The sequence below is a fragment of the Varroa destructor genome, unplaced genomic scaffold, assembly GCF_002443255.2.
Source record: "Varroa destructor unplaced genomic scaffold, Vdes_3.0 BEIS01000005.1, whole genome shotgun sequence".
Classification (NCBI taxonomy): Eukaryota; Metazoa; Arthropoda; class Arachnida; order Mesostigmata; family Varroidae; genus Varroa; species Varroa destructor.
Window position 1 is genome coordinate 20678093 of NW_019211458.1, and position 9853 is coordinate 20687945.

Below are 9853 nucleotides of genomic sequence, written 5' to 3' on the forward strand. Positions count from 1 at the left end.
GCTACGGTCGGTAATAGCGTATCATTCCCTAATCAATATATTAAATGCAAACTCTTAGCGGTTCCTGTGTTTTGGATTAGCAGTTTATAACAGGTGGACCTATGTATATTCAGCTTACAGCAACAACTGGTAGGGTTAAGAGACTGAAAAGGAACCATTTTTCTTTTGCCAGAGCTATGCCGGGTGCTGCCGTCTCACTTTCAGCTTTTCCAGGTCTGAATCCGACGAGGCTTATCTTAAAGCGCCCTTGTCCACTTTGTCGGCCAATCGATTCATCCTGACGTCGCCGTAATCAGGAGCCTAGGTCACATATAAAGTTCTTTAGAAATCGCTCATGCCAGGTGCAATTTGTAAGGGAACTGTGCTCAAAAAGACCCTTTCAGCAGCAGAAGTGGTACGCTGCAATCACAAAAAGGTAATCACGTCTAGAGAGGAAAGAATAGAAGAAAAATCGTTAGATAAACTTCAGGTCTCGTTAGCTCGACTCCTGGTATACAAAGATCACCCGGCAGATGTAACGCTTACCGGCTGTCTTGCACCGATATTTGACAGGTAATTGTGCTCCTTTAGCGAGATCATCATCTAATACGGTACATAATGTGAAAATCCCATAGCTGTTTTTTGTTGCTATTCATTGTTGCTTTGCCTAAATTACCTCCATTCAGGTAGTGTCACATCAATCATTATATCTGTTTGTTTCGAAATGGTTCTCTATGGTTTATAGCATGTTAAGGCGTATTTAATAAACTTCACTTTTTTCATGTTTGGCACAAAAATTTGACTGAAGCATAAGGGGATAGGACTGCCTGAAACAAGAGTCTATAGGCCACGGTGCAATTCAGATTACTGGCTCTTTTTGTTCGAGCATATTTAAAAAAATGGGGCTATCTGGGCAGCTCAGTATCGCTTTGCATTTTGTCGAATATTTATTAAGGTCTACACCTAATTACACCTAATCTTTTAGCTTCAATGTTTGTTACCTTTACTTCACCAGTTGCAAAACTATACGTTTCAGAAGAAAGTGAAAGCAAATTACGTTTTATTACATAGTCATCCCCCAGGAGCTCGATTTTGCCAATAACGCGCCACGTACAGCTGCTTTTCAAAAAAAAAAAAGTTTAATAACTTCATTGACATAGATCCTCGTTCAGGGCAAACCATACTGCTAATACGAGCGTCACATTTCTACTACTCATGATCATAGAGCAGGATGAACGATGAGTAGTTCTTAATATTAGCATCAGGGATACCCGCGACAGAACTCAAGTTTTAATGCAATTAGGTTCACTTTGAAGCACTGTTATTATCGTGCGGCACCGGTTGTTTTCAGCGGGACGTGCAAGCTAATTTTGGTCCATACAAACCCACCCTGACCTATGCATAATCGTGTCACTGAAGTCTGCTGTCTGGTCGTAATATTTCTAAAAGATAGACACGGAACCTCGCGCTTCGTAACCAATACCAGCGATCTACGCAATTAATTTCTCATTTTCTAGTAGTTCCTCGGCCAAATACGACTGGTTATCATACAGCGGCCGCAGCACGTTTATAAGGAATAACGCGGAACACGAGTGCTACAACGGATTTCATACACATGGCAGATTGCGCTTTTGTAGAGACGATCGAGCGTAAACGCCACCAATTGATAAATATCTAGCTGTAACCACTAATACAAAGTCTTGCCCGCGAAAATTATTCAATTGTAGCGTATACGCTTGCAACTTTGCCGGACCAAATTGAGTATTACTTGTCCATGACGGCACGAATAATAGACTGCTATAGATTTTTTTTTATAGTTTGTCTCAAGATGTATACGGAACAATCGTATCTTCACATGTCTAGTTTAGGCAACACGCATCTATTGGTAAAGGAGTCCTGCCAAGCCCAAAAAGTAAAGTGGTCAACTTTTTATTCGACCGAATTGCATAAGTTATGGGCGTAATAATAGGAATAACATACGAAATTAAGGATAATCATAAATTCACAGCAGGATAACATACCCTGTTCTGAACGTACTCATATTTTACTCTGAGATGGTTTACACAATGAAAAGTATAAGTAATAAAAAACAACTAAGATGATTGCAAAGGAAGTATTACGGTTCAGAGTGATCGTGCACTTTAATACTTGTTTCACAGCGTCACACTGTCGTTTCTATATACAGGATATAAGTCAACTCTTATTCCATTATAGGTCATTTCTCCCGTTTAAATAAATTAAGAGATAAAGAGAAAGAAAGCAGCCAAACATAGACGCTAGCATTGAGATCAGGGAAAGCGTTGGTCTGCCGCCTCGTATATCATCATCTGCGCAAGCGAGAGCTACCTTATTATTCTCTGATCATTTTTCTTTTAATCGTTCTCATAAGGACCTCCTGCCCCACTGCATTAGGGAAAAGAAACACATCTACGCATATCTATACAAGCACAAAAGCCTTTATTAAGCAAATAATCTATTTTTTAGTTTTTAATCATAAACGCGACCATATTCCCATACCTTCTCGGCAGAGTTACCATGGACAATTCTTCTTCTCTTCAATTGAATTTACATGGCTGAATACGGACGAAACACCTCTATACGTTACATGTAATAGTTAACTGCTAGAAGATGCATTTAATATCTGCCCTTTCTTTGAGTACATGATCAGATCTATTTTCTGCAATAATAATAACGACTGTACTGTTTGTGAATGGATGAGCCATAACCGTTTTCTTCATCTAGATATTGCAGCTCCATCGGTTTCTAGATCAATGTTTTGTGTCTGAGATTCAAAAAAAAAAATGAAGCAGACCTACCCTCAAGATAGAATGTGCCCGAATTACACAAAAACAACGAGCTAAATTGTTACGTAAACCAGCTTCAATCGCCTGTGGCTTTTCACCGTCACGAACTTATTATTACTGCTGTTATTATTCCAATTACCCGGTTCACTTGAATGGGCACAGTCACCAGACCTATGACCACTACGTGCTTGAGTCATTGATTTCATTGTTCACTGAAGATCCGTCACTGTTTCAGTCAAAACGGTTATGCCCAGAAGCCAGAACTCAGCTTGAGCACTAAAGCAATCTAATTTCTATGATGACCCAACGATATAGTACGTGATAGGAGTGCTGTCACGAGCAGCGTCTTGTCGCTTGGCTATTAGCACGCTACATTTGTTATTATTTTAAACGCGATACAAAAACAGAATTCTACTAGGAAACACGAGTCGTAACAATGAGCGTAAATTATAAACAAGCCGTACGACGAACTTATTGTCTGGTCTGAGAAAACAATAGCTATAGTGAATAATGACGCTTTTGCTGTTTGTTTTAATGCGTTTCGATAGAAAAAAAAAATATCTTTTACTACACAGTTATACGTATAGAGACTATTAAATAACACTGAATATGAGATTGCAAAGATGGCGATTCGCGAACGGGTCCTGAACATAGTACAACCAATAGTAGAACAAGTTATTTTATCACTTGTTCAGCTAAGTTCGGTCGAGCTTGAAAACCGTCCAATGTGATTTCGTCCATTTCTCAAATTCAACGGCGCAGAAAGTTACGATTCAAGCTATCTACCGTACAATAGTTGGAAACCAAATTCCTGGAAGGGGGCTTTGTAATTGAAAGCACGAATAAGGATCGTTCAGGCTAATCCATGTAAAGGGTCCAGCTTCTCGATTGTTGGCCTATAGGCACTACGACTATAGTTGCGCATCTTCGTATATTAGAGCGTTATATATATATATATATAATATTGGCGTAAAAGAAGGGAAAAAGCACCACACGTCTGGCTCTTGTGCTGTACTGTCCGCACATTGTCTAGCCTCGTTTATCTGTGGAAAATAAAAAAAAAACACGATAGCATACTTATATTAACATCATATCATAACTGGTTAGGTCATTATTTATTAACTTAATGTACAGTATCTGTAACATATAACTAAAGTATATGAAATTGATCTCATGTATTTATGTACGATGAATGACTATGTTTTCTTTAAGGTTCGTTTTAAGAAAAAAGAAAATTAATTAGTAATCTGTAAAAAAAAAAAAGGGTTGCTAATTCCTACTAGAAGAATGCTCACAGCGTAACAATTGCCACATAGCTTGCTAGTACAATTCATCTAAATTAGCAGAACAATCTGTTGTATTTAGGCTTTCCTTTTCCGGCTCGCTGAAAGTCACCGCTTCTGGTATAGTAAAGGATGCAAGGACCCCATCCTTGCCTATCGAGTACGCGATCAATCTAATAAATTCATCCTCAATTGAATTCAACAGTTCCATTGCCATCGAGCAGCATCCTAATGATTCCTGCTGGTCCATTATCAACTTAGTTGAAGTTACAACTTCGTTTTTCAAAGACGGATTCTAGCGCCGTTTCTACAGTGATTAGTGGAATATTGACCGCATTCAGCGCAAGCGTGTGACGAGATAGCTGAGATTTATGAAATACTTTTAAACTCCAGCTATTAAATTTGTCTGAATTCCCTCTGTGCATTTTTCCGTCGAACTGTTTACTGTAGACGACTCTAATTCAAGATACACAAAATAACTACACACTAATTGTAGAAACATTTACCACAGACAGTGCCGAATTTCTTCTGTATGAGATTTTACTAAAGAACTTCTTTAAAACTTCGCAGACCCATAGGCCGACTCCGGCACCCCGTGCAGTGGCAACGTATCTGTCCAGCAAACTTATGCAGACGGAAGCCTTGGCCCTGGATCTTGTATGGACGTCAGTCATGTACCAGGATGCTAACACAGCTTAGGAAAAAATTTCGAATCATTTCGTGCAGATCAAACCTGATTGTAACACATCAAAATCCGACAGTCCTAACTAGCCTAACTAGTCCGACTAAGCCTGCCATGTATCTAAGCATTGGCTTACGTCGCCATTATGAATACAATTATTCTTGTTTTGTTCACGAACTCAACGTAACGAAAACGGTTAACTTACATTTTTTAAGCCTCTGGAATTGGATAACGAAAAACTTCGATAAACTTTCAATTGGTTTGTACAATGAAAACGGATTATGCTTGCAACCTATATTGCAAGACTATGCAGAAAATGTTTATCGTGTAATTTACGAATGAACGAGAATATTATCTACGACAACAGGTAATATCGTAAATAAAAAACACCTAGGTGCGGAAAGTATAATACAATAATATTATATTATATATAAAATAAATAAATCAGAAATAATAATAACAACACTAGATCCGCATTGATTCAATATAAACTTATCATTGTACAATAATTACGCACTCGACGTTACACGAATGGGCAGATATGAAAGAACACAAAATGACTGAGCGAATTATCAATTACTGTTAATTTACCAATGCTGAAGATACTAGCCGATAGAAGCTGCTGTTAATTGAGCCTCAATGAAGAGCTTGATGTTGGAAAGTGATAGGGCCAATATTACATTGTTCTAGGTAAGCTAAAGGTGATCTGGCCGTGTTATGTAACTGATTGAGACCTCGAAATAAACAATGATACAAGGTCGAGAATCGTTAATCAGGGACCCTTTTTTTTTTCTAATGCCTGTTGTGATTGTATTAGGAAGTACAGTCAGGAGAAATGAAGAAATCTATAGAAAAATAGCGGCCTATTTAAAAAAGCAAAACTATTCATTTTTATTTACATTAGATTATCTTGTTGAGAGAGAAAAATAGAAATAACTGTCATTATGAGAAATATGGCATCAATGAGCACTCAGTTCACTAAGGAAACACAGGCTGCATAATTGGATATTTTCTTTTTTTTGGCAAAATAAATCGTGGAGCAACATAAAATCAACTTTGCATATTGTTTAAATAAACGTGTACTACTGAAGACTTCTATGTAGGCCAATGGAAGAAGGACACTGACTGATTTCTAATAACATTATAGATTAATCCATTAACTAAACATCGATGATTGAAATGAAAATTAAGTGTAAAGCAATCGCTATAAAAACGATGAATAAGATGTATATCGGTATAAATGATAAGCTTATCGACCAAACGCCATATATAATAGAACAAATATGAAAAATAATTTTGTGTATAGTAAACTAAAAAAAAGTATGCCTATATTTAAGCCTATGGTGTGGCGCAATCGCAGGTCGTACGCTGCTGGGGGTATGTCGATGGGTCTGAATCTGCAAACTTCGGATACTTATAACCCTTTGGCCGCTGGGAATTTGGATGCCATTTCTTAGGCGAGTACCAAAGCAATCTGAACCTATGCAAGCCAAACTCGCTCGACACGAGCTTGAGGACTTGCGCGACCTGTATATAAAATGCATTAATGTATATTAACTGAAGCTAGAAGTACCATCGCCAAAACAGCTCTTTGGTCACTATAAAGCTCGGCAAAAAAAACGTTCGAGGGTCTCGCGTAAACCAAACGACGTTGTCGGACAAGCTCGAACTGAAGCTGAGATTCAAGGGCTTCATAACCCACGTTTTAGGTCGGCAGGTCTTTTGCTTTATAAGGGCGGTAAGCGTGAGGATCTTCATTGAGTTAATTTGCAGAGTTATGTTTTTATAGTTTGAGCATGTTCTACATCGAACCCAGTACGTAGGTATCATTTTCTATTAATGTAGAAAACGGGGGCATATGGATGTGCATAGTTCATAAATTTAGTCATACGTAATACAGCGACTACGTGAGCACCGTCCGGTTCCAAAACGAAGCGTGTGTGTATAACGTACCCATTCAAGCCTTTCGAGCCACGCAGTTTTCACGGCACCGATGATGACGCATTAACGTTTGCGACATTGTTGGTTGCCGGTAATAATTGCAATTGGAACGTTGAGTCGTTTACGCTTCTTTTTGTATCTGCCTGCTAATCTTAAGGACACGCTGTGGTTCAACTCGCGTATAGACATACGTCGTTTCGTGCTGGAAGCCTGCCATGGAACGCCCAACGGCGATGCCGGACGCAAAACTAGAAACATAAAAAGGCTACAACGAAGGTGGGTTTCAAAATATTAAGAAGTCCCGAAACACAAGAGACAAGCCAGGAACGATATTAAGTACTGTCTGCACGAATCGATTAGATTTTAAGGACACCCAACCAGGATAGCATGACCGATACAATACAGCGTAGAATATAATAATAAGCTATATTTAGCGGATATAGACACCTAAAGCGAACGATTGTTTGTACCTGTCAATAATAAGGTGAAGTTGGATTTGTTTTTATTAACACCAATGTCTGTTTGTTCTAATCTGATTTATTATTATCAAATCCAGACTAGTGTAGACCTTATCTCGTATGCCTGTTGACAATCGTCCAGTTGAAGCTACGCTGTTCAGCATTTGTCCCCAAAATAGAAAAAAATGCCTATACTCCTTCAAATATCCTTTAAAGCTTTCGTAAGGTAGTACCTCATTTCACATACCTTGTCTCTCGATGGAACGGAATAGGTCATCACTGACGGATAATACGGCCCCTCATGCAGACACTCAGACGTTCCATCCTCTTTGCAGTAACATTGTATATGAAGTTTAGGATCTCGTTAAAAACAAATAGTCGTACACAGTTTTGCCGTGTGCTCTACAAATGATGTACTAACGCAGCGGAGCATTCAACCTGTGTCGGCGGAACCACTGCTTACTCCCTATCTCTTCAACTAGTTAACGTCAGTCCAGGCGGTCAAAGCTAGATAACTTGCTCGACGTGCCACTGCAACCGTCAATGCAGACTAAAATCAATGGAAAGCTAAACTTGCATTATAGATCGTACAGTTGTTCTAGGCCGCTCCTTATGTAAGTCTCTAAAAGACATGGCCAAAGGCAGAACGTCATATCATACTGTTTTTTTCTTTATTTATTGCATATATATATATATATGTATTTGACTGTTGCCAATATATCTGGTTTAGGATAATCGTTCCGAAGCCGAAAATGCCCCTGGTGGGATTTTCGTTTTGCCATAGTTTATAACGATCCTTTCGATGGCTATTTTTTTAGCACTTTGACTCCGTGAACGTTCGGTCGTATATAGGAATTATGCTTTGAACTTTGACAATTCGTATAGTGGCGTCCCAACTCACAAATAGTTGACAAAATCAACGCATGTATCCGGCTGTTGCAAGGTAAATGTTCATTTGTACTAGAAGACGTTGCTAACGCTATAGAAGCCTAACATTATGGGGCAAACCTAGCACATTTCATCTGCAAGTGCCATAATAGCTCAAAGAAAGCAAACATATTCTTACACGTTTCCGCGCATAGCGTGCTTGCCACGCTTGTCCGATCACGAGTCCGTCATTACCAGAACATTAGTTGACTTAGAATGGAAACGGTATAAATAAGCATACAATCAAGTATTCTAGGCACGGTTTTTTCCATAACCCAGGTCTGAGCTCAAGTGAACTAAATAAAAGCCGTATTCATAAATACTGAGGCCCTTTTATGTAAGAAACTCTATATTAATGCACACGAGAACGCTGCCTCATGAATAATATCAATGGGACAATTTCAGCATATTAGCATTGTTTATATATTATCGTATGGATAGCTGACATAAAATCACGATAACTCACAATGGGTTTCGGTATGGGTCGTTTTTAGTGTGGGTTCGCACGGGTGAGGAGCATCACTGTACATTGAACCCACACTGAAGATAAGCATTGGTGCAGTGGGTAAGAAAAGCAGCCTTTGAAAGAAACTGTGGCGGCAGTCCAACAATTAGACGTCGAGAAGATTTGAAAAGGAAGTCAAAATATTTCTGTGTTTAGTTTATTATCGTTACATACGCCTGTGGCAGTAGCAGCCTTTACCATCACAAATATCAGCTACGGTAGCAAATTTACAATGGCCATATTGGGCACCAATTTCAACTGCCGTATTTCTCGCTTTCTAAAGTCCCAGAAATAGGCTTACAAGATGCTTAGGTTTTGCATGCTGTTAGATCCACACAAGCGCGCTATTCAGCCGTCCACTCAAAGTGATGTTTTCTACAACGACTTAGTTAATTCTAGTTATATTTAATAGCTGACAGAATCTACCTATTCCTTTATTTGTAGGCAAACAATTAGTTAGTTCGTCGTTTTTATTGATTTAGCAGAATATTTAGAGATCCTCAAAAACCTATTACATTCGTTTGGTGAAAACGAATGAGGGTGTGCTGAAACTCTTAACATTGACTGCTGTACATGTACCATAATTGACCACGTGACATTTGGAAGAGTCCGAACCTAACTTGCACACCTTGTGCTTCGATTATGCGCTGACGCCTTTAAATGAATGAATACGATACACTTTTTGGCAGTATCTTATCACACTGCCTTTACATATGGTACCATAGTCGTGTTGTCGAAAATAACGCTCGGACAAAATGTCTGAGAACGAAGAATTAGCAAAGGTTTGAGGAGGCAACAATATAGCTTGCTACATAAAAAAAATGGAACCTAAAATTGAAGCGGTTGAAGAGTTATGCGCATTTGAAGTGTGCGCATTCGAAGTCAACGACATCTGCCTTAAAATATAAAACTCCCAACGGCAATAACGTAATAGTAAGACATGTCCTTGATTGATTATTACCAAATTTCTTTCTTAATATTCATTCTATCGTACGCACGCTTGATCTTTCAAGCCATCGCTGCTTGTTCGGCGAGCATCTATATTAGCCGCACAGGAACATTGTTGCAAATACCCACGAGTAGCACTCGGTCAGAGGAACGAACACCGCACCATGCGAACGACATATTCAAAATAGGACGAAACCCTGCTGATGAGTCCGAAGCGTCTGTACATATGCTATGACTCTATATTTGCTACCTGAATTTTACTTCATATTAACGCCTCAGAAAACCGAATAATTTTTCCCTACCTACGGCTATCGAAGACAGCTAAA

At 38.9% G+C, this 9853-nt stretch overlaps 1 long non-coding RNA gene across 1 annotated transcript; it reads right to left on the reverse strand.

The window, feature by feature from the left end:
* Positions 1 to 2413: 2413 nt before the first annotated feature.
* LOC147755412 (uncharacterized) lies at positions 2414 to 7679 on the reverse strand. Its single transcript, XR_015329083.1, has 3 exons — positions 7395 to 7679; positions 6702 to 6954; positions 2414 to 3826 (listed from the first exon to the last, which is right to left on the reverse strand). It is a non-coding gene; the product is annotated as an uncharacterized LOC147755412 (long non-coding RNA).
* Positions 7680 to 9853: the final 2174 nt, after the last annotated feature.